The sequence below is a fragment of the Theropithecus gelada genome, chromosome 15, assembly GCF_003255815.1.
Source record: "Theropithecus gelada isolate Dixy chromosome 15, Tgel_1.0, whole genome shotgun sequence".
NCBI lineage: Eukaryota > Metazoa > Chordata > Mammalia > Primates > Cercopithecidae > Theropithecus > Theropithecus gelada.
Window position 1 is genome coordinate 81312995 of NC_037683.1, and position 21720 is coordinate 81334714.

The following is a 21720-nucleotide window of genomic DNA, read 5'->3' on the forward strand; positions in this document are numbered from 1 at the left end:
TCAAGGGTGCCTCTCTAACGTGTTAATAAAACAATTTCATTTTTTTCATTCAACAAATATTTAGTGAATTGCAACTATGAGCCAAACACAAACAGTAAGGCAAAATTAAGCAAAATCAGACCTAACTTCTGCCTTGATGAAGTTCACTAGCTCTTTCATCCATTAGAAAGCTTTAAGTTGGAAAGTTCCACTAGAATCAGTTGTCTAACTTGACAACTAATATTTGTAAAGCATTTTACAGATCATAAAGCACTATACGATATATCATCTCAGGAAATCCTCACTGTAACTCTCTCTCTGACTTGTATTGGTAATTCATCTCCTATACAGGTTAAGAAACTACAGTTCAGAGAGGCCCAGTGGCTTACTCAAGCAGTGAAGCTGGAGTCCCCTTTGCTGATCATCTCAGTGCACTACACCATCTCACTGCATTGAGCTTTAGGTCATGAGGATAAAACATGTGCAAAATCACTTTGAGCTCTTTACTGGGAACGTGATCTAAAGCAGCTCTTTGTCTGTTCCCATCTTCCCAAGAAGCAGTTGTTACCCAGCTCTGACAGGATATAGAAAATGCAATTTACTTAGCTGGAAAACCCCAACTTACCTAAGTTATAAAATGGTTAATCTGCTGAAAGACTCCTTTACTATTTCTATCATACACGCAACCTAACAGCATTGTGTTGTTGCCTGCCATGTGCCTCTCTTCCTTGGTCAATTTCTACAGTGCTTTCCGAATACAGAAAACTTCTGCAGTTATTTTCCCTGTTACAGACTCTTAACAGTTTTCTGTAACAGTGTGACTTACATAGTAAGACTGAAATATGAAAATTCTAGATGAAACAGTCACCTGGTCCTACATTAAAACTTACACGAGTTTTTTAAGGAGCCTGAGATCACTGTCCAACATTCAACCCACTGCCAAAATCCCTATGACAACATCTCTAATTTGGGGTGATCTGACTTCTTTAACACATGCAGTTCCTATTACTGGTAACAAGCAGTTTGGCAATAAGTATCCAAAGCCATAAGTAAATAGTACTAATGTCGACTCAGCTATTCTGCTGCTAAGAATTTGTCTTAAGGAAACAACTCAACAAATATACAGGGATGGTGTATTTGAGATATCTTCATTGTCGTGTTGTCGTTTATACTAAGAAATTGGAAATGACCAAAGTAACTATCAGCCAGGGATGGTTTTAATAAATAAGAGTGCATTCATATAGAGAGATGCTATGTAGCCATTAAAAATCATATGAACATATAAATAGTAACATAAGATATACAAGCTCTATCAAGTGAAAACTGATTACTAAATAGTATATGATATCCATTTTATGTGTGTTTACAGAGCAAAAAATCTTAATTTATTGAAGTAGAAAAACATGTCCTTCTTATGTCTACTCATAAGTTCCAATCCTGCCCCCTGAAGTTGAGAATTAACTTTGCTCTTCTTTCTACCTGATAGCCTTTCAACTATTCCTGGTAGGGCATAGTTTCTAGTCCACTTACTTCCCTGGCTTACCCTCTTAAAATGTAGAACTTGTTTGAAAACAAGCCCTTGGAAGCAGCCTAACAAAGTCAGCAAACAACGAGATGATTATCTCCTTAATTCTGAGTACTGTGCCATTAAAGCTGCCAGAGAAGGCCACCCATATCAAATGGTTGGCTGAAATCTTAAATCTTTTTAACAAGAGCTGCTACTGATCCAGGTCTCCCACTCTATAAACATGCACTTTTTCCCCTGACTCTAGGAAGCTGCATTCAGTAGAGCTTAATTGTATATGTGTTCATATTGATTGCCTTCAACTTTTTGCAGCCTTTTCTATTATGATGTCTGACATCCAGTTGGTTAGCTTCCCTCCCAAAAATGGGATAGACACAAATTTGATCACCTTTCTTGATCAAAGACCACTCTTCTCAAACTAGAATACCATGACATTTGGAAAGGACTACTAAAACATTTTATTCGGTGATAATTTAAAATATTTTAAAACAAACACAGGTATGTTGAAAATACAAAGTGAATGCATCTTTATGTGAAAACATGAGACTTCAAAGACATTTTGCTCCTGGCTGTGCTTCTAAAGTCTCCCTATACCCACCCATAACCCAACCTTTAATTCCTGTACCCTCAACCCTCTAAACCCTCCAAAATAAAGTATAAACTTTCCTCTTCCTTAATAGTTCCTTGATGGAAAAGTTAGAATAGCACTGGCAAGGCAGCAAATTGCACAAAGTCAACAGGTAATCAACCTGCAACACATTCATCTATCTTACTATAATCAAGCCCAAGCTTTTCCAGCTTATCCATAAAAAATCCTAAGAAACTTAATGAAACATGAGGTTTTTTATTCTGATATCCCCTAACAACAACATTACCCAAATTCTCTCTCCAATAAGTATCTGATTTATACAGGAAATGAGGTTAATTCAAGAAAGGCTTGTTATTGAGAAACCCATGCTGACTTAACCACACTTCTTTCCCAGCTAATCACAAACTATCCCTTCTTCTATCCATTTATTCCATTAGAGGATTATTTCATGTCTGCTGTTTAAAAGGCACTGAACTAGGGTCTACAATATAAAACATGGAGTAAGACAGAAACTTCTCTTCTAGGAGGAAGAAAGATGACACATAACTACAATACATGGTAAAAATGCTTAAGAAAGTTCCAGAAACAGGGAAGCACTAGCCAGCAGAAGGAAGGGTTTGTGAAGAACAGAGTATGTGTGAAAGGGTATAACAAAGATAAGACTGGGGCACATGGTAGAGAGCCACAACTATATTTAACCTGAGAAAACTCAAATCTTGTTAGGAAATCACCTGAAAGCCTTCTGGGTCACATTTAGAAAAATCTCTCATTCTCTATTTCAGAAAATTTACATGTTTTTAATTTCTGAAAAATATATGTCTTTTCAGTCTTTTTCACCTTTCTCCTGTCTTGAAAGATTGTCAACAGAAGTCTACAAATCAGAAATTATTATGCACTTACATTTGACAGTTTACAGAGGTTTAAGGTTTATACAGCATTTTCAAGCAGATTGCCTCTGCAAGACTTTTTAAAGTATCCCAAGATACAATGAAATCAGGGCTGGACACTCAAACTCAATTTCAAGTACCACATATTCAGTCACCACCCTCAGCCTAGGCATCCATCACTTTTACCTACATTTTTTTTTTAACCTTTCCAATAAAAAAGTCATCATCCTTCAAGTTTTCTAAGCTTGGAAAAAATGAAAATCACAAGTGAATGACAGTGTTGACTGTACAATTAAAACCTTCAGTGCACAAAAATATTAAATGGATGATCTCTGCAAAAACCTCTGCAAGAAATTATAAATGGCAACTACCATTAACTTTTAGTTTAGAATAAATCTATAAAACCAAAAGAACAGACTAGACAATTCACAAGAAGGTGACAAATCTTTGGGAAAAACACTCAATGCCTATCAAGCTCCCCAAAAAAGGCTCATTAAAAATACAGATCACAGTTGTCAATTAAGAAATAAAGATGGAAAAATACAGTGCATCCTTATTATTCATGGATTCCATATTTGCAAATTCATCTTCTAAAACTTATTTATAACCCCAAGACCAACACTCGTGGTCATTTGCGCACATGTGGAGAGAACCAATTTTTTTTTTCTTTTTTCATTATGGAACGTTTCACTAATTTGGGTCATCCTTGCACAGGGGCCATACTAATCTTCTCCGTATCATTCCAATTTTAGTATATGTGCCAACTGCAGCGAGTACACACCAAAATATTTGAGTCACTCCACATACACGTACCTAGCTGAAGCCAAACCAGCCTACACTCTTTTAGTCCTTATACTATAAACAAATGTCCTTTTTGTGACCAGTTTTTAGGACTTTTTTTTTTTTTCATTTTTGTGGGTTTCTTGGTGATTTTGCTGTTTAAAATGAGCCCCAAACATCATGCCTTAGTGTTGTCTAATGTTCTTAATCACAACAAGGCCATGATGTGCCTTAGGGAGAAGAGATGCATTGGATAAACTTCATTCAGGCATGAGATATAGTGCTCTTGGCCATGAGGTCAATGTTAATGAACCAACAATGTATACTAAACAAGGTATCTTTAAACAGAAACACATGTAAAACAAGGCTATGTATTGATGGGGTGACAGTTGACAAAATCGTTACAACCAGAGGCTCACAGGAATCTAACTCTGTATTGCTCCCCTAGGAGCAATGGCTCAGTATTCACTAATTATGTCCTTAGTGACTTTATAGAACATAACTGCCACAAATAATAACAGTGGGGTGTTTTTCCAAATTATCCTCTATTTCCCCTATTTCCTATCTCTGGATATCCTATTTATATAACAGAATGTTATATACATTGTTACAGTTGGTTTGTTCAAATAGGAGTCCAAACGAAGTCCCCATACTGCACGTCATTACTGAGCTCCAAGTCATAGGTCTAGACTTCCTTGCTACGCTCCTCCTTAATGCCCTTCTAAAATTTTCCTCTAGGCTTTTCAAAGGTGCCTGCCCATTCTACACTGGTTTTCTCCACCTCCTCTCACAGCATCTGACTAATCCTCTCTTCACTCCTGGGTTTCTTGACATTCCTACCATTGTTTGTATAGGTTTGTTTGTTTGTTTGTTTTTTGAAAGACAGTCTCACTCTGTCATCCAGGTTGGAGTGTGGTGGCACGATCATAGCTCACTGTAGCCTCAACCACCCAGGCTCAAACAATCCTCCCACCTCAGCCTCCTGAGTAGCTGGGATCACAGGCATGTGCCACCATGCCCAGCTAATTAAACCAACCCAGGCTGGTCTCAAACTTCTGGGCTCACGCAGTCCTCCCACCTCAGTCTCCCAAAGTGCTGGGATTACAGGTGTGAGCCACCACACCTGGCCGCACAGGTCCTTTTACAAAACAGATTTCCTTAGTTCTTGGGGGCCCTCTGTAACTTCTTGGCCTGCCTTCTCCTGTTCTTCCTCACCCAAGGATTACTACTCTTGTTATCTGTCTTCTACATGACTATCTGTGGCCATGAGATCATATATACATTTTTGACTAACAGGTTGGCTATTTTTCAATAGCCACCTACCAAAAATTCCCTGCCTTAAACTCCAGGATGATATGGACATTTTTCCCCATTGTCACTTAAAGTTCCTTTAGAAACATCTGGTAGGATGCTGAAACTCCACATTCATTTTTGTTCTAATTTTTTAAACCTTCTAATATGAAAAACTTCAAATATATACAAAAGAGAATACTGTAGTGAATACAATGCGCCCATCACTAAGCTTCAACAATGATACATATTTTGTCAGTCTTTTTAACATAGTCCCTCTTTTTCTGTTCTATTTTTGCTGGAATCTTAAAGCAAAACCAAAACAATATATCTTTTCACTTATAAGAACATCAGTGTGTGTTTATAATTAATGAATAAATTTGTTTTTTTTTTTCCTTTTGAGACAGGGTCTTGCTCTGTCACACACGCTGGAGTGCATTGGTGCACTCTCATCTCACTGCAGCCTCTTGAGCTCATGTGATCCTCCTGTCTTGGCCACCCAAAGTGCTAGCATTGCAGGCATGAGCCACCACACTCGGCCAGAAATTTGTTTTTAAAGTAACTACCATGCCATTAACCTAACAAAATTAACAATTTCTTATCATCAAGAACTCGATCCATATCCAAATTTTTATCGTCTCAAAGGTGTCTTGTTACAGTTGGTTTGTTCAAATAGGAGTCCAAACAAAGTCCCCATACTGCATGTCATTACTGAGACCATACTGGGACTAAGGCAGAGAGGAATGAGCTCTAAGTGAGTCTGTAACAAGGAAGAAAGAAGCTCATTCAACTAAAAGAATTAAATTGGAGGCCTGGCCCGAGAAAGTGGAAAAATAAACAAAGAAAACTAAAACCATTCAGGAACATCATCAAGCAGGGCAAGAGCTAGAGAGAAAGTACCAAAGGGGCTAGGAATTTCAGTAAGGCGAGTAATTGGACAAATGACAGAATTATCTTAATGGAACAAGGACTTTTAGCTTTAAAAATCTCACTTTGGATCAATGAAGTAATGAAAAACAGTTACTAAAAAGCAAAACCTCACAGTCATTGTATCTAATTTAATTCCCCACATTTTAGTTTCATAAGCACTTTTGTACACCATAGCACTTTAATAACTATAAGTTTAAAATGATCATGGCTGACTCCATGAGACTAAGATCTGGATCTGGCTGACTCCAGAGACTAAGACTCACCACATAGTCAGAGGAGAGCACAACTCAGAAACCAAAGTTCCCAAAGTCTTCCCCGGGAATCACTAAATTCACACTGAACTTCTATCTGCATCAGATATGGACACACACAGAGAAATGTTTTATATAAGCAATGCATGCTTATTAATTTTAAAAAAAAAGGTAAGCAAGATAAATACTTCTCAGTTTTTGAGGTTTATTAGAAATAGCTCTAAAATTTCTCCTCCTCTTTAAAATAAGCTTTTTAAAAATGCTTCTGTATTCAGTTACAATTCTTTGGGAATTTTCCCCCCAAGGTAAAGCCAAAACAGACTCTAGAGAAAGAAGAAATAAGAACTACAACTTATTACAACTACCCCACCAACAACTTTGCAGTAATATTTTATAGTATGATTAAAAAGTCATTTTAAGTATAACTCTGAAAATGTTTAATGATTACTTTAAATGTGAGCACTGATGTTTGTCTACACAAGTTAATGATGTATTATAACATCATGAAGGTTAAAAGTTGTTTGTTTTTATTTAAACAGAAGGGGTTGTCGGCATCCTTATCACCACTAAAGGTAGTTTTAACATTTCAAAGGGATTTTTTCCTAATTGTATTTTGAGAAACACATTTTTAAAAACACGTATGTACTAGGAACTCACAGATCTTGTCAAACTGAGTATTTCATATTCCAGTACAAGTCTGGACACATCAAATCTAAAGGAATTTCTTAAGGCTTAGTAAACCAGCCACCGTTTCCAGCCAAATGGGAATCTTACGCTTTTACAGTTATTTCAGCTAATTCTTAGTCACTACAAGAAGAGAAACTCAGCAAAGGTTTGATGCTGAAACATTCCAGAAAAAGGATAATCTCCACCATATACAAACTACAGTATTTTATCTAATTGGTATCTCAATCCTGATTTACGTTCACTCATTTATTTAATTTAGCAGTATAGTGACTATGCCATATACGTAGCAGACTGAGTGGAAGAGTTTATCATCAAAGCTGACACTGTGTACACTTTGCACACCTAAGTCACGTGCCATCATGTACATGGTGTGGAAGGTAGGGGAGGCAGGTGTCCCCACTGTCTTCCCAATAGTGGTGATGGCTCCACTGAGTCATCTTATCACCCTTGACTATGGAGGACTTCAGATCACCATCCTGCTTTGGATTACTGATGTGGTATAAGACTAGGAAATGGCTTTCTCAGGGATTATCTACTGGCCAGCTCATTTCACTACCACTTATTACTATGTAAGGGTTCTACTGTCTTACAACCTGAATGACAGCTCTGGTCATTCAGATTATTCTGATGTTAGTTCTGTTTAGAAATAATATTTTCTATTTTATTTTCACATTGAAAATCAGTCCAATTTGCTTCAGCCTCCAAGAGCATGTTTATGTACTGCACTTTTTTTCTAAGTGGGAAAATGGTTAAGAAGACCGCCATTGTGGATGCCCATCAGTGTGGATCCAATCACTGAGGACCAGAATAGAACAAAAAGGGAGAGGAAAGGCAAATACGTGCTCTCTGCTTGAGCTGGAACTTCCATCTTTTCCTGCCCTCAGACATCAGCACACCTGGTTCTTGGATCTTCAGACTCAGACGGAGACGGAAACTTATGCCAGGTGCTCCCGGGTTCTCAGCCCTCAGACTCAGACTGAATTAGACCAACGGCCTTCTTGGTTCTTTAGTTTGCAAATGGCAGATCTTGAGACTTCTTGGGGAACATCCTGGGACTTCCTGGCCTTCATAATCACATGAGCCAATTCCTACAACGAATCTCCTTCCTAATATACCTATGCTGTCTCTTTGGAGAACCCTAATTCTCTTTGGAGAACTCTAATATCTAATACAGCTGGCAACTTGTCAAAAATGTAAATCTGTAGGCCAGTCCCAGACCTCCTGAATCAGAAGGTCTGAGATTGGGGCCCAGCTATCTGTGTTTTAACATAATCCTCCAGAGGACCCAAATGCACGCTAAAGTCTGAGAACCACTGCTATAAATTACATTTTTTAATTGAGCATTCATTCAGATTTCCATTACATTTGGGTTTAATTTCCATTAAACCTATTAAGTACAGTTTATTTTCTAATATTGCTAAGTATAGATTTTATAATATTCCTATAAAAGTAAATTCGTATAGAGGGAAGCTTTGAATTTACCAACAGTTCAGTAGAAGAGGGTGACTAATATGAAACTGAACAATTGGCTTCTGTTTTTCTCATACTTGGTCTCTGGAACAAAATCTTTACAACAGTTTATAAGGAAATGCTTCATTACATTTCTCACATTTACTTCATCCCCTGTGTTACACAGGTTCTCGGCATTTGAGGTGACTTCTGATAATTGCCTAAAATGAACCAGAATTACAGGGTGCTGAAGATCAAGGACCCTGAGAAGACATGAAGCTGAGGATTAAGCTTCATTGCTTTCCACCTGTGTGTTCTAAGAAAACTCCGCCACTTTAAGCCTCAGTTTCCCCAAATGTACAATAAAAATTACAGTATACCCCTCATCACAGGGAGAAAATCAAAGGTGTTTAAAGCTGACTGCCTGGCACAAAGTAGCCCTCAATGCTCCACAGTAATTTAGTCATTTTTAGCTAAGAGAATTATTTCATTTTAAATACTTCTGAACACACTTAAGTCCCTAGAAGGTAGAGACTGTCAACATCTAAACTGATTTTCACAGCAAGCACCTGAAAAACGATTTCTAAAAATAAAGGTGATGAAATTACAATTGCATTCTTTTACAAATACTCTGTCACCCAGGCTGGAATGCAGTGACACAATCATGGCTCACTGCAGCCTCAACCTCCTAGGCTCAAGCGATCCTGCCATCTCAGCCTCCCAAGTAGCTGGGATTACAGACGTGTGCCACCAGACCTGGATAATTTTCTGATTTTTTTTGTAGAGAAGGGGTCTCACTATGTTGCCCAGGCTGGTCTCAAACTCCTGGGCTCAAGCTATCCTCTTGCCTCAGCTTCCCAAAGTGCCAGGACTATAAGCGTGAGCCACTGAGCCCAGCCACAATCACCTTGATTTCTAACAAAGGATTCCATGGTAGAAAAATAGCTCATTCTGCAAATAAAAGCAGTGTATGCAATATATGTAACCACAAACACCCTCATCAAGAGAAAACATTTCAAAATGTATTCTTTAAAGATCCCTAAACTGTCATAGGGAAAAAGGCCAAGGAATAGTACAGACTTGAGCAGATTAGTCAAGAATGTGATTTGATGAATTAAAGAAATTACATTTTGGCAGGGCTAAAGCAGAAGGCAGGCAAAATTCCAAGTTTCTTCTGGTTAATTCAAATGAGCAGTACCCTTCCTTTGTGCAGCTAACATAATATTAAAACATATTATATTTAAAAGGTCAAAAAGCCATGTGAAAAGAAAAAGTCACTTAAGAATCTTTTAGATATGGGCCAGGATGACATGAACACCATCATCAAATATTGTTGAACAACTGCTGAGGAGATGAGGGTGTGGGGTCTTCATAAATATAAGTTTGAGTCTTGGCTTGGGCAATCACCAGCTAACTGAACCTTAGTTAGGCAACCTCCTGATTGGTCTTCTTGCTTCTACTTTTGTCTTCTTACTGTTCATTCTCCCACAGTAATCACATAAGCAGGCCAGAGCTCCCTTTCTACCTCAGTATCTTTGCATACGCCGTTTCCGCTTTTCCCTCTCAGAGCACCCACTGCCAGTCTTCACATGGACAATTCGATCAGTCCTTCAGGTCTTAAGGCACTTCTTAAGAATGCCGTTCTTGCCTAGGCTAGATTAGATCCTCCTGTTACATGCTCCCTTTATTTTTGTTTTTTTGAGACAGGGTCTCACTCACCCAGGCTGGAATCACAGCTTGTTGCAGCCTTGACCACCTGAGCTCAAGTGATCCTCCCACCTCAGCGTTCTGAGTAGCTGGGACCACAGGTGCACGCCAACACATCCAGCTAATTTTTGATATTTTTTTGAAGAAACAAGGTCTTGCTATGTTGCCCAGGGTGGTCTCCAACTCTTGGGCTCATGCAATCCTCCTGCCTTGGCCTCTCAAAGTGCTGGGATTACAGGCGTGAGACACTGCACCTGGCTCCTTATTTTGAAACTCTTATCACCATTATAACAACATTGATCGTGTCTTTTAAAGTTGTCAGTTTGCCCTGCTAAACTGCAAGCTGTGTGGAGGCAAGAACATGTCTATTCACTGCTGTATTTCTAGCACCAAGTGGAGAGTCTGGAGCACAGGTGACAGTAACCATTACACCCGGTCCTCGCCATTGTCTCAGCCATCCAGGATCACCTGTTGACTTCACAGAGTTAAGAGGTAAACACTTTCAGATCAGTTGGGTTCACAGATGTGCAATATTGTCAGATGAAAAGTAAATTCAACATCTTTCTGGTTTCCAAAAGCAGAATCAAGAAAAATCTGAAAAACTGTGGACCCTCTGAATTTAAACTGACAGCTAACTTCAGATTCAAAATTTGGGAATCATGCCTATAAAACCAAACAAACTAGTAGATTGAATCTGGTATGAAATACCATCATGGGTAAAAGCTGTGCCTCCCATCTACTCAATCTGGGTAAAAAGAGGGAAAACACGCAAATGTGTGTTTTCTGCTTGCTCTCATTCTTCATCTTTCCACCTTTATTGTAACTGCAAAAAGCCCCAGGCAACAGAGGGGGAGAGCTGCCTGAGCTGCTTATGACAATCTGGTTATACTGAGACATACATGCTGTATTAACCATGAATTGCCACCCCAACCCACATCACGTTCCTCATTCATTCCCATCCATTTTCCATCTTGGCTTTCCTCCCTCACCCATCTCTTTTTCAGCTTTACTTTCTACCACTCAACTTCTCTCAAGACGTGAGGCACAAAGATACAGCAGAAAGAGGGCTGGATTTAAAGACTCCTGGAGCCTTTTCTTGGAGAAACTGCTAAAACATTATCACAGGAAATTATCCTGGAGTCTGGGAAAAAGAAGAGTTTAATAAAGTACAAAGACAGTTCAGAGAAAGAATGGAAAAAGAAGTAGGATAACATGAAATTGTTAGGAAGAAAAGACTCCTGGCCCTTACACTCATAATTAACCTTGTAACTCCCACACCGCCAAACATCTACAGTGAAGAGCTTGTGTATCTTAGGCTGCTGGCCACCACCTTGCACGTGAGAGAATTTAATCCAACAAAGGAGACCAAGTCATTTTCTGACAATGGTGTAATGTTTTTGTTTTATTAGAGACAGGGTCTCCCTCTGTTGCTGAGGCTGGAGTGCAGTGGTGCGATAACTCATTGCAGCCTCAAACTCCTGACCTCAAGCAATCCTCCCACCTCAGTTTCCCAAATTGCTGGGATTGTAGGTGTGAGCCACGCCACCTGGCCTTGATAGTGGTGTTTTGGTAAGATATCTTATCTGTTCTTGCTGCTTAGCCCAAAAAAATATACTGTTCAAGATCTGCAATCAGGCTTCATGTACGGATGTGGAGAGAAAGGAGTGGCTAGGCACCGTGTTATTAAATAATAAGTGGGGTTTTTTTTTTTTAGTAATAAACACCCTATAACAGCTTTCATAAAACCCAGTTAAGATTGGAGCTTTAGAATTACCAATATCCAAAACAATACTTAAAATTACAATCTCCTCCGGTGGGGGGGCGGTTGAGGGGGGGAACCTACCACAGACTGCTTATTTATCCCACCTGCAATGTGATTGCTTGCAAACAGGTAACTCGTGATTCTGAATAATTATCCTGCATCCAACCCAGTGGTGTTGCGACTGCTGACATTCCACACAAGAAAGCAAGTCTTTTCTCGTGAAAGGTGTCAGTTATGTGGAAAGGACCAAAACCCACCTCAGTGTCCCCAGTGTTAATTCTCCTTTGTATATTTCCCTAGGGAACTTTCTGACCACTGCCCCCTCAACCCAGGACTGTGTGTGCACAATCCCCCAACCTCCATTAAGGTTCGTTTCACCCTGTGGAAGCTAGAAGGAGATGAAAGCACATCTCCAGGAAGAATTGGGCTTATTTCCTCCACGCAGACAATAACCGCCACCTGCATGAGGATTTACACGCCTCCCCCCACCAGCTTCCTAGTTCCTATGTCATAGAGTCACAGCCACTCGTACCCCAGAGAACGATGAGGAGAAAGAACAAAGGGGCCAGGTGGCTCGGGCAGAGGGAGGAAAAGGTGGCTTCTCTCTCACACTCCCACAACACAGCTTTTGCCAGTGGAAGCCAGGTTGATCCCCATCTCAGGCTGTGTTGAGACAGCTGTTGGAGCCAGAATAGGAAAAGGAAGGAAAAAACTGTCCTCCCTAAGGACTGCTAGTTTTTTTATTTTGAAGGAAGGAAAATGCTGAACACAAACGGGAGCCTGTCTTGAAGCACTGTGGAGCTTTCATCTATCAGTTTAGTTCTATCCTGCCATGAACCACTCCTTGGCAATTCTCACCAGCAAGTTGGAGAGCCTGAACATGAACGAAGTCAGCCATAGGAGGAGGCCATTGTTTACTCTTTTCCCAAAGGGCACAGTCAGTGACAGGAGTCTTCGGCAGGCACCTGGCACACAGTCACATCCACTACAGGAAGTCAGCGGGGAGACCTTACAGGAAGGTTCTGGGAGGGGCTCTTCTCTATTCTCTCAAGAGGCCTGGGAGGACTGTCAGAGTAAGAGTGAGGACAAAATAAAATCAGAGAAGAAAAGGTGAAAAGCTGAAAATTCACACAGGTTTCCTTGTCCTGTTTTTCTGTGGAAGAAGTAGGAAAAAAAAAGAGAAAAGAAACTTTACAATTATTGGTGGGATTATAACGAAAAAAGGTAACTCTATGTGACCATATCTGTAATTTCATGCAATGACAGTTCTTTGACCAGACCATAAAATTTCTGTCATTTATATATTTGCATTTACTGTACCTCTCTCTGATTTTATTTTTTAAAAATAGAGTTTTACTATGTTGCCCAGGCTGGTCTTGAACTCCTGGGCTCAAGCAATCCTCCCATCTCAGCCTCACAAAGTGCTGGGATTACAGGTGTGAGCCACTGTGCCTAGCCTCTATTTTATTTTTATTACACAAACATAACATGGTCATTATAAAACTTTAAAAATCTTGATAAAAAATTTTAATTAAATTCTCTCAATTCCCAGAGAAACTTTGCAATTAACATTTTAGTATATCCTTTCATATTTTTTCTATACACACATAAAAATACACGATGGGCTAGTTGGTAGGGGTGCGTTTATAAAAATTTCCTCTATTACAACTATTGGAATTTTTTCACAGAAGTCACAAATATCTGTTTGTGCAAATAAATCTGTTTGCATTCTTTTCTTAAACATTCTTGAGAAATACCCCTGCTATTTAGTGTTAACGTCAACCTGGAAAGCATGTGAGGGCATCTGTACATGCTGCTGAGGGTTTAAAAGCCAAAGAAGTAAGTACCAAGTTCACCTACAGCAATAAAAAGCTCAGGAACCCCCCAACTATCTCACTGACAAACCTTCAGAAAGGCCTTCTGAGTTAATACCTAAAATAACACCAAGAAAAAGCTAGGACTCTTTCCTGGAGGATCTTTTGCTAGCTGCCTGAAGTGAGAAAAACCTTTTGTAACCACTTTTACTGAAGGTGTGCAATGTGGTTTAGAATGACTGCTGATACTAAGGTTTCATAATTATCTTACTTTCCCTTATTTATCCACAACAAATATTCTTTTCTCAAGAAATCATAAGGAATTGTTTAGTACTAATGTAATAAAAGGATTTGGCCAAACCATGAAATACATGAGAAATAGTTTTCTTAACTACAGAAAACCATATGCTATCATAGTTATGAACGAAGATTATGGATTTCATGGTATAGGCAACTTAAACAGATGTTTAACAACACTTCCTGCAGTCCTAAGGAAAAAAAAAAAAAAGTTAGATGATCTCAGGCTTTTTTTAACATCAACATCCTTCAGCCTAAAACTTACTACTTTTTGTCCACCACCACCTTCCTCTTTCATAGCATGGGTTAGTCCACTACAGAAATGTAAAAGCTCCAATGTGGTTTACTATTTTGTAGAGTGGCAGACCAAGCAGTTATACACAGACACAAGAAAAGCATGCTTATATCATTTATATAACGGTACCCACCATGCAGGAAGAGAATTCTTATCACTAGCCCTATCTTTGAAACACTCTCTTAAATGTGAAAGACAATTTAATAGAAAGAGGTCTAAAATATATCTGCATAAAGAGCAATTCAGAAGGGAATGTGCCCACAACCAAGGCCTGCCTATTTCAGATTCAACATGGCCAGCAGTTTATCTTAATCTGTCTCCCCATCACCATCTAGACACTTCCTGTTTTTAACCCAGTCTCTCTCATTGCTTGCACACACTCTGTGCCAAATCTTAACATTCAAGCTTGTTTTCATTCTTGCATAGACTTTAGATTTATACATTGTTTCAGGGTAAAATATTTCTGAAAACAGAAAAGGCAACTTTGCTCTTCAGACTTACCCAGGGCTTTCCAAGACAGTTCTGTGAATTCAAGTCCTTCCCCATTGACAAAATGTTACTGTAAACATTCTTGTTAATTGAACCCAAGACACTGTCAGCCTGACATTAGAGGGGCTCACAAAACTTAGCCAGCAACCTTTTGTACTGAGCAAAATACAGATTACCAAATGAGCAGCCAGCATGTCTAAGGGACTCTCGTGCTGCAATTTGAGAAGGCTGAAAAAGAACACCAAGAGAGGGAGCTGCTAATTAATTCTTCTCCTCAGTATCAGCCCCAAATGTTTCAAACAACAACTGATCTGGGAACACAGTTTTGACATTGTTGAGATAATGACCTGATTTGTTCCCAAAATGCTGGGAGAGCTGCTGCAACCCTATCTGGTGAGAACCATTTGTACTCTTTCCTTCCCAAAGCCAGAGTAGGCTCCTTTCCAAAGACAAGGAATACTCCCTGTCTTTTTTCCAAGCCTGACAGTCAACGGGCTAACTGTGCATTAAAGCCTTATCAACACAGCACTGAAGTATGGGCTACTTTAGATTAGCCCGTACTTGGTTGCCAAAATAGAATTTCCTGACAGATACTATTAAAATACAGATGTTTTACAGTGTGCCCAGAAACAGAAATTAAGGACACAAGATTGCACAGAATTTACTGCTCAGGGAGAGTGGGGGTGGGAGAGGGAATAGTGAAAATGGCTACATAAGAATAAACAGATGAAACCTACAACATGATGAATAAGAGTTCTATGGTAGACAGGTGGGAGAGGCAAGGTGAAAACTGCCACAAGCAAATGAGACTGCAGCAAAGTATGTAAGGAGACTGTTCTTGGGTCCACCCACCTCCAGCTATCACCCTCTCTCACCGCCTTTCCCCTTAAGCCTGAAAGGTCCGCAGACACCAGGGTTTCTCAGCACAATTGGTATTTGGGGCTGGATAATTCTTTGTTGTTGGGGGTTGTCCTGGGCACTGCAGAGTGTTTAGCAGCATCTCTGGCCTTTACCCACTAGATGACAGTAGCACCTACCCTCTCTGGTTCAGTTTTAACCATCATAAATTTCTTCAGATATTACCAAATGTCCCCTGGGAGGCAACACTGCCCTAGATTGAGCAGTGCAGATATATCCTAGGCCACCATGCATGGAAGGTGTATTCCGCATACTAAACAAGTGCACCCAGCTAAGGTGGTACCTAAGAGCTGAAGTCCCACGCACGGTCCACTCACCAAACCAGGGACTATGTCCATCCAGAAAGGCACACATTTTCTAATGTCCTCAAAGGCTCTGTACTAGCAGGGCGCGGTGGCTCATGCCTGTAATCCCAGCACTTTGGGAGGCAGAGGTGGGCGGATCATTTGAGGTCAGGAGTTTGAGACCAGCCTGGCCAACATAGCAAAAACCTGTCTCTACTAAAAATACAAAAAAATTACCTGGCATGGTGGTGCATGCCTGTAATCCCAGCTACTTGGGAGGCTGAGGCAGGAGAATCCCCTGAACCCATGAGGCAGAGGTTGCAGTGAGCCAAGATCACGTCACTGCACTCCAGCTTGGGTGACAGAGCAACGAGACCCCGTCTCATGGGGCGGGGGGTGGGGGGGAGAGGCTCTGTACAGGCCAAGAGAAGTACTGCATCTCCATATGCGGTCACTCTGCCATGAAGCCCCTGAAAGTTCTTGTTGCTGAGCCCAGCAGAAATGACTCAATTCTCATGGCTCTGCAGGAGCTAATGCTGGTAACCACTGCCACTTGGAAATGCACCCTTGAAGGTTTCCTCCATGCTTTCTGTCCATTCTTCCTCAGTCTCCTTTGCAGGTTGCTCTTCAGAGTTCTGCCCTAAGCCCTCTTCTGCTCCCCCACCTCTAACTAGGTGATGTTATCATCTCATCCGCTGCAGTTACCATCCACATGGAAAAGACTCCCAGAACTCAATTCATTGTGCTCTGTTTTCTGAACTTAAATGCAGGGTCCAAGCTCACATTTCCCCTTCAATGACCTGTAGATCCTTGAACTCAGTATGTCCATAAATGGGCTCATCATCCACCCTCACAAACCACCCAGGCTTCCTTTCACTGAGTAGCAGCCAGGTCCTCCCAGAAGTCTGGGCACTGGGCGTGATGTTTCCCTCTTGCCATTCAATCAACTTACAGAGATTCTACTCCTAAACTGCCATTTGTCCACTTTTTCTAGTCCCAAGGCCAGCTCACGCTACAATTTCTCTCACTGGGGGATTACTACAGGTGCCTCCATTCTCAGGCCACCCTCACATACCCAAGCTGGAGGGGTTCTTCCAGCCGGCACTTCACCTACCAACTTAAAACTTGTCAGTGATTTCCCACCACCCTTGAGATAAAGTTTAAAATTTCTTAACAGTTTACCAGGCCCTTTATGACCTACCCTCCCACCCCCCCACCCAACAATCACACACTAAACTCTCTTTGGTTCTAAACACAGGATGCTCCCCCTCCTCTCCTCTTCCCCAAATCTACCACTTCACTTGGCTAACTCCACCTCACCCAACAGGTTTCAGCTTCAACTCTCTGACCTCCACCTCCCACTGATGTTCCCAGTATTACGTGCCCATAACAGCCCGTACTTCCCCTATCAGAGGGTTTACTCTGCTTATTTGTCTGGTTTCCTGATGAAATATGTTACATCTCCGCTTTACATCATCCATCAGCTTCGGCCTCACTTATTCCTCCACATAGTGTTTGTTGGCTGGTCCATCTATTAATTGTTAATCTCAAATTTGTTATGGCTCATCAGCAATAGTGAAAATAATAAGTACCATGACTACAGAATGCCCCTCTCTGCACCAGATGCTGTAGTGATGTTAAAATACATAGACAACACAGAACTAGTCCTCAAATATATTAAAGTGGGGAAATGACATAAGAAGTTAACAGGGCCCGGTGCAGTGGCTCATGCCTGTACTCCTAGCACTTTGGGAGGCTGAGCGGGGGTGGCTTGTTTGAGTCCAGGGGTTCGAGACCAGTCTGGGCAACATGGTGAAACCCTGACTTTACAAAAAATAAAAAAAATTGGCCGGGCGTGGTGGTGTACACTTGTGGTCCCAGCTACTCAGGAGGCTGAGGTGGGAAGATCACTTGAGCCTAGGAAACGGAGGTTGCAGTGAGCCATGATCATGCCATTGCACTCCAGCCTGGGCAACAGAAGCTTACCTCAAAAATAAAAATAAAATAAAATAAAATAAAAATAAAACAAAAGTAACAGAATATGAAATGTTATATTTACTAAGCAAATAAAGGTAGCCTAAGAAAATAGGTAGGTAGGTAAGAAACAAAAAATTGAGAAATTATCAGGATTAAATAGATATGATATGGAGTCTCCTAACAGAGAAGCCCTGGATGTGGATTCAGATTTTGAAGATGGTAAGGGGCAAAACATCAGGCATAGAAATTAACTAGAGAAATGTCAAGTCTTGCAACAATCAACTACTTTTAAAAATCAATTAGAGTTACATTTTTTTAAGTGGAAACTTTGTAAACTGCTGCTAGTTTTCCATCTGCACTGATGGCATGACGCAGAATGGTCATTTTTTGGTGAAATGAGAACAAGTCACTGAGATCTGTGCCGACTTCCATAGAAGGACAAACACACAGTAGTGTGTCTTCTGAAGCCTGGGGATTTTCAAACATCAATGTTTTTTGTTTTGTTTTGTTTTTTGAGATGGAGTTTCACTCTTGTTGCCCGGGCTGGATTGCAATGGTGTGATCTTGACTCACTGCAACCTCCAACTCCTGGGTTCGAGCGATTCTCCCACCTCAGCCTTCCGAGTAGCTGGGATTACAGGCGCCCGCTACCATGCCCAGCTAATTTTTTTTTTTGTAGTTTTAGTAGAGACAGGGTTTCACCATGTAGGCCAGGCTGGTCTCGAACTCCTGTCCTCAAGTTATATGCCCACCTCGGCCTCCCAAAGTGCTGAGATTACAAGCGTGAGCCACTGCGCCCGGTCTCAGTGTTCTCAAAATACATTATATTGTATAGAAAAATTAATAAACAGGTTGGGTGACAAGTTAACTTGTTACCTTTAACGGTTTATCACTTTTCCTCCCACTTTTATTAAGGTTATAATTAAAAAATAAAAACTGTATATATTTACAATGTACATGGTTTGACGTACATAGACTTTGTGAAATTAAATCTAGCTAATTAACATATCTACCTCACACTTATTTGTGCTGAGAACATTTAAGAGCTAATTTCTTAATTTCCAAGTATACATTAACTACAGTCACCACACTGTACAATAGATCTCCAGAACATATTTATCCTTACTGAAACTTTTTACCTTTAACCAACATCTTCCCAAGTACTCCTAATCTCCCAGACCCTGACAACCACCATTCCACTCTCTGCTTCTGTGAGAGTTTGATTTTCTTGGATGCCACATATAAGTGAGAAAACGCAGTATTTGTCTTTCTGTGTCAGGCTATTTCATTTATGAATAGGTTCATCTATATTGTTGCAAATGACAGGATTTCTTCTTTTTTAAGGCTGAAGAGTATTCCATTGGACACGTATATCATATTTTCTTTACCCATTCATCTACTGATGAACACTTCCATTGTCTCCATATCTTGACTATTGTGAATCATGCTGCGAGGGACACAGGCGTACAGGTATCTCTTCGATTTCAGTTCCTTTGGATATATACCCAGAAGTAGGATTGGTGGATCATATGGAACTTCAGTTTTTATTTTCTGCGGAACTTCCATACTCACACTATTTTCCATACTGGTTGTACTAACATTCTCATCAACAGTCTAAGAAGGTCCCTTTATCTCACATTTTCGCAGCACACTTGTTACCTTTTGCCTTTGATAATACCCATTCTAGTAGATGTGAGGTGATATCTCACTGTGGTTTTGTATTTTTTAGTAGAGATGAGGTTTTGCCATGTGGCTAGGCCAGTCTTGAACTCCTGACCTCAAGTGATTTGCCTGCCTCGGCCTCCCAAAGTGCTGGGATTACAGGCATGAGCTACTGCACCCGGCCGCTCACTGTGGCTTTGATATGCATTTCCCTGACTAGTAATATTGAGCACCTTTTCATATATCTGTTGGTCATTCGTATGTCTTCTATTGAGAAATGTCTATTAAGGTCCTTTGTTCATTTTTTAATCAGGTTATTTGTTTTCTTGCTATCGAGTTGTATGGATTGCTTGTATATTTTAGATATTAACCCCTCAGATGTATGGTCTGCAAACACTTTATCCCATTCTGTAGGCTGTCTCTTCATTCTATTGTGTGTTTCCTTTTCTATGCAGCATTTTTTTTTTAGTTTAACACAATCCCATTTGTCTATGTTTGCTTCTGTTGTACTTTTGAGGTCATATCCAAAACATCATTGCCCAGACTAATGTCAAGAAGCTTTTTCTCTGTGTGTTCTTCAAGTAGTTTTATACTTTTGGATCTTACTAAGTCTTTAGTCCATTCTGCAGTCAAATCCTCTACCCGAGCCATGCCCCCCAATCTTTAGTCCATTTTGAGTTGATTTTTGTATACGGTGTGAGAAAGGGGTTTAATTTTTCTGTATATGGATGTCCAGTTTTTCCAACACCATTTATTGAAGAGACTCTTTCCTCCATTGTGTGTTCTTGGCAACTTTGTCAAAGAGCCACCGACTGTAAATATGAATTATTTCTGGGGTATCTATTCTGTTCCATTGGTCTATATGTCTGTTTTTACGCCATTACTATGCTGTTTCGATGACAGCTTTTTAGTATATTTTGAAGTCAATAGTATGATGCCTCCAGTTTTTTTGGGGGGGGTTTTCAACAAACCAAAACTTAAGAGATGCAGCAAAAGCAGTACTACAAGGAGGTTTACAGCAATAAACTCCTACATTAAGGAAGAAAGATCTCAAATAAACTTACCTTTACACCTCAAGGAATTAGAAAAAGAACAGCCCAAAGTCAGCAGAAGGAAAAAAATGAACATCACAGCAAAAATAAATGGAGACTAGAAAAACAATAGAAAAGATTAATAAAACCAAGAGTTTTCTGAAAAGATAAAATTGACAAATTTTATCAATTTTAGCTGAACTAAAGAAAAAGACAAAATTATAAATGAAAGATGAGACATTACAATTGATACCACAGAAATACAAATGATTATAAGAGACTACTATAGACAAATATATGCCAACAAATTAGATAACCTAGAAGAAATGGATAAATTCCTGGAAACATACAACTTACACCAAGGCTGAATAATACAGAAATAGAAAATCTGAAGAGACCAATAGTTAAGTAAGGAGATTGAATCAGAAATCAAAAACCTCTCAACAAAGAATATTACTCCAGAACGTCATGGCTTCACTGGTGAATTTTACCAAACATTTAAAGAGAAGAATTAACACCAACCCTTCTCAAACTCTTTCCCACAACTGAAGAGGAAGGAATCAACCCTTCCAAACTCATTTCACAAGGCCAGCAAGGAAACTACAAGAAAATAAAATTATGGGTCAATATCCTTGATGGCTTTAGAAGCAAAAATCTCAATATAATACTAGCAAACCAAATTCAACAGCACATTAAAAGGATCATACACCATGAACAAGTGGGACTTATCCCTGGGATGCAAGGATGGTTCAACATATGTAAATTAATTAAAATTAACACCACATTAACAAAATGAAGGACAAAAATCATGTGATCATCTCAATAGATGGATAAAAATCATTTGAAAGAATTCAGCATCCTTTCATGATAAAAACTCTCAACAGATTAGGTATAAAGAACGGACCTCGACATAATAAAGGCCACATATGGCATGCCCGTAGCTAATATCATACTCAGTGGTAAAAAGCTGAAAGCCTTTCCTCTAAGATCAGGAGCAAAACAGGAGGCCCACTCTTATCATTTCTATTCAATACAGTACTAGAAGTTTCAGCCAGAGCTATTAGGCAAGAAAAATACAACACATCAAAAATGGAAAGCAAGAAGTTAATCTGTCTCT

General features: G+C 39.8%; 1 protein-coding gene and 1 non-coding gene across 7 annotated transcripts in view; both read right to left on the bottom strand.

The window, feature by feature from the left end:
* Positions 1–21720, bottom strand: part of KANK1 (KN motif and ankyrin repeat domains 1) — a 240089-nt gene that overhangs the window by 183233 nt on the left and 35136 nt on the right. Inside the window, exons 1-2 of one of the 6 annotated variants that reach the window (XM_025359366.1) lie at positions 14744–15379; positions 12369–12989 (exon numbers count right to left, since the gene is read on the bottom strand). The exons of 3 other annotated variants lie outside the window; for them this stretch is intronic. The gene's annotated coding sequence lies outside the window, so the exon portion shown is untranslated. Of the gene's footprint in view, positions 1–12368; positions 12990–14743; positions 15380–21040; positions 21204–21720 lie in introns of those variants that run through there. 2 more of the 6 variants (XM_025359365.1, XM_025359368.1) reach the window with 2 other exon arrangements.
* LOC112608849 lies at positions 3652–3757 on the bottom strand. Its single transcript, XR_003116123.1, has one exon. It is a non-coding gene; the product is annotated as a U6 spliceosomal RNA (small nuclear RNA).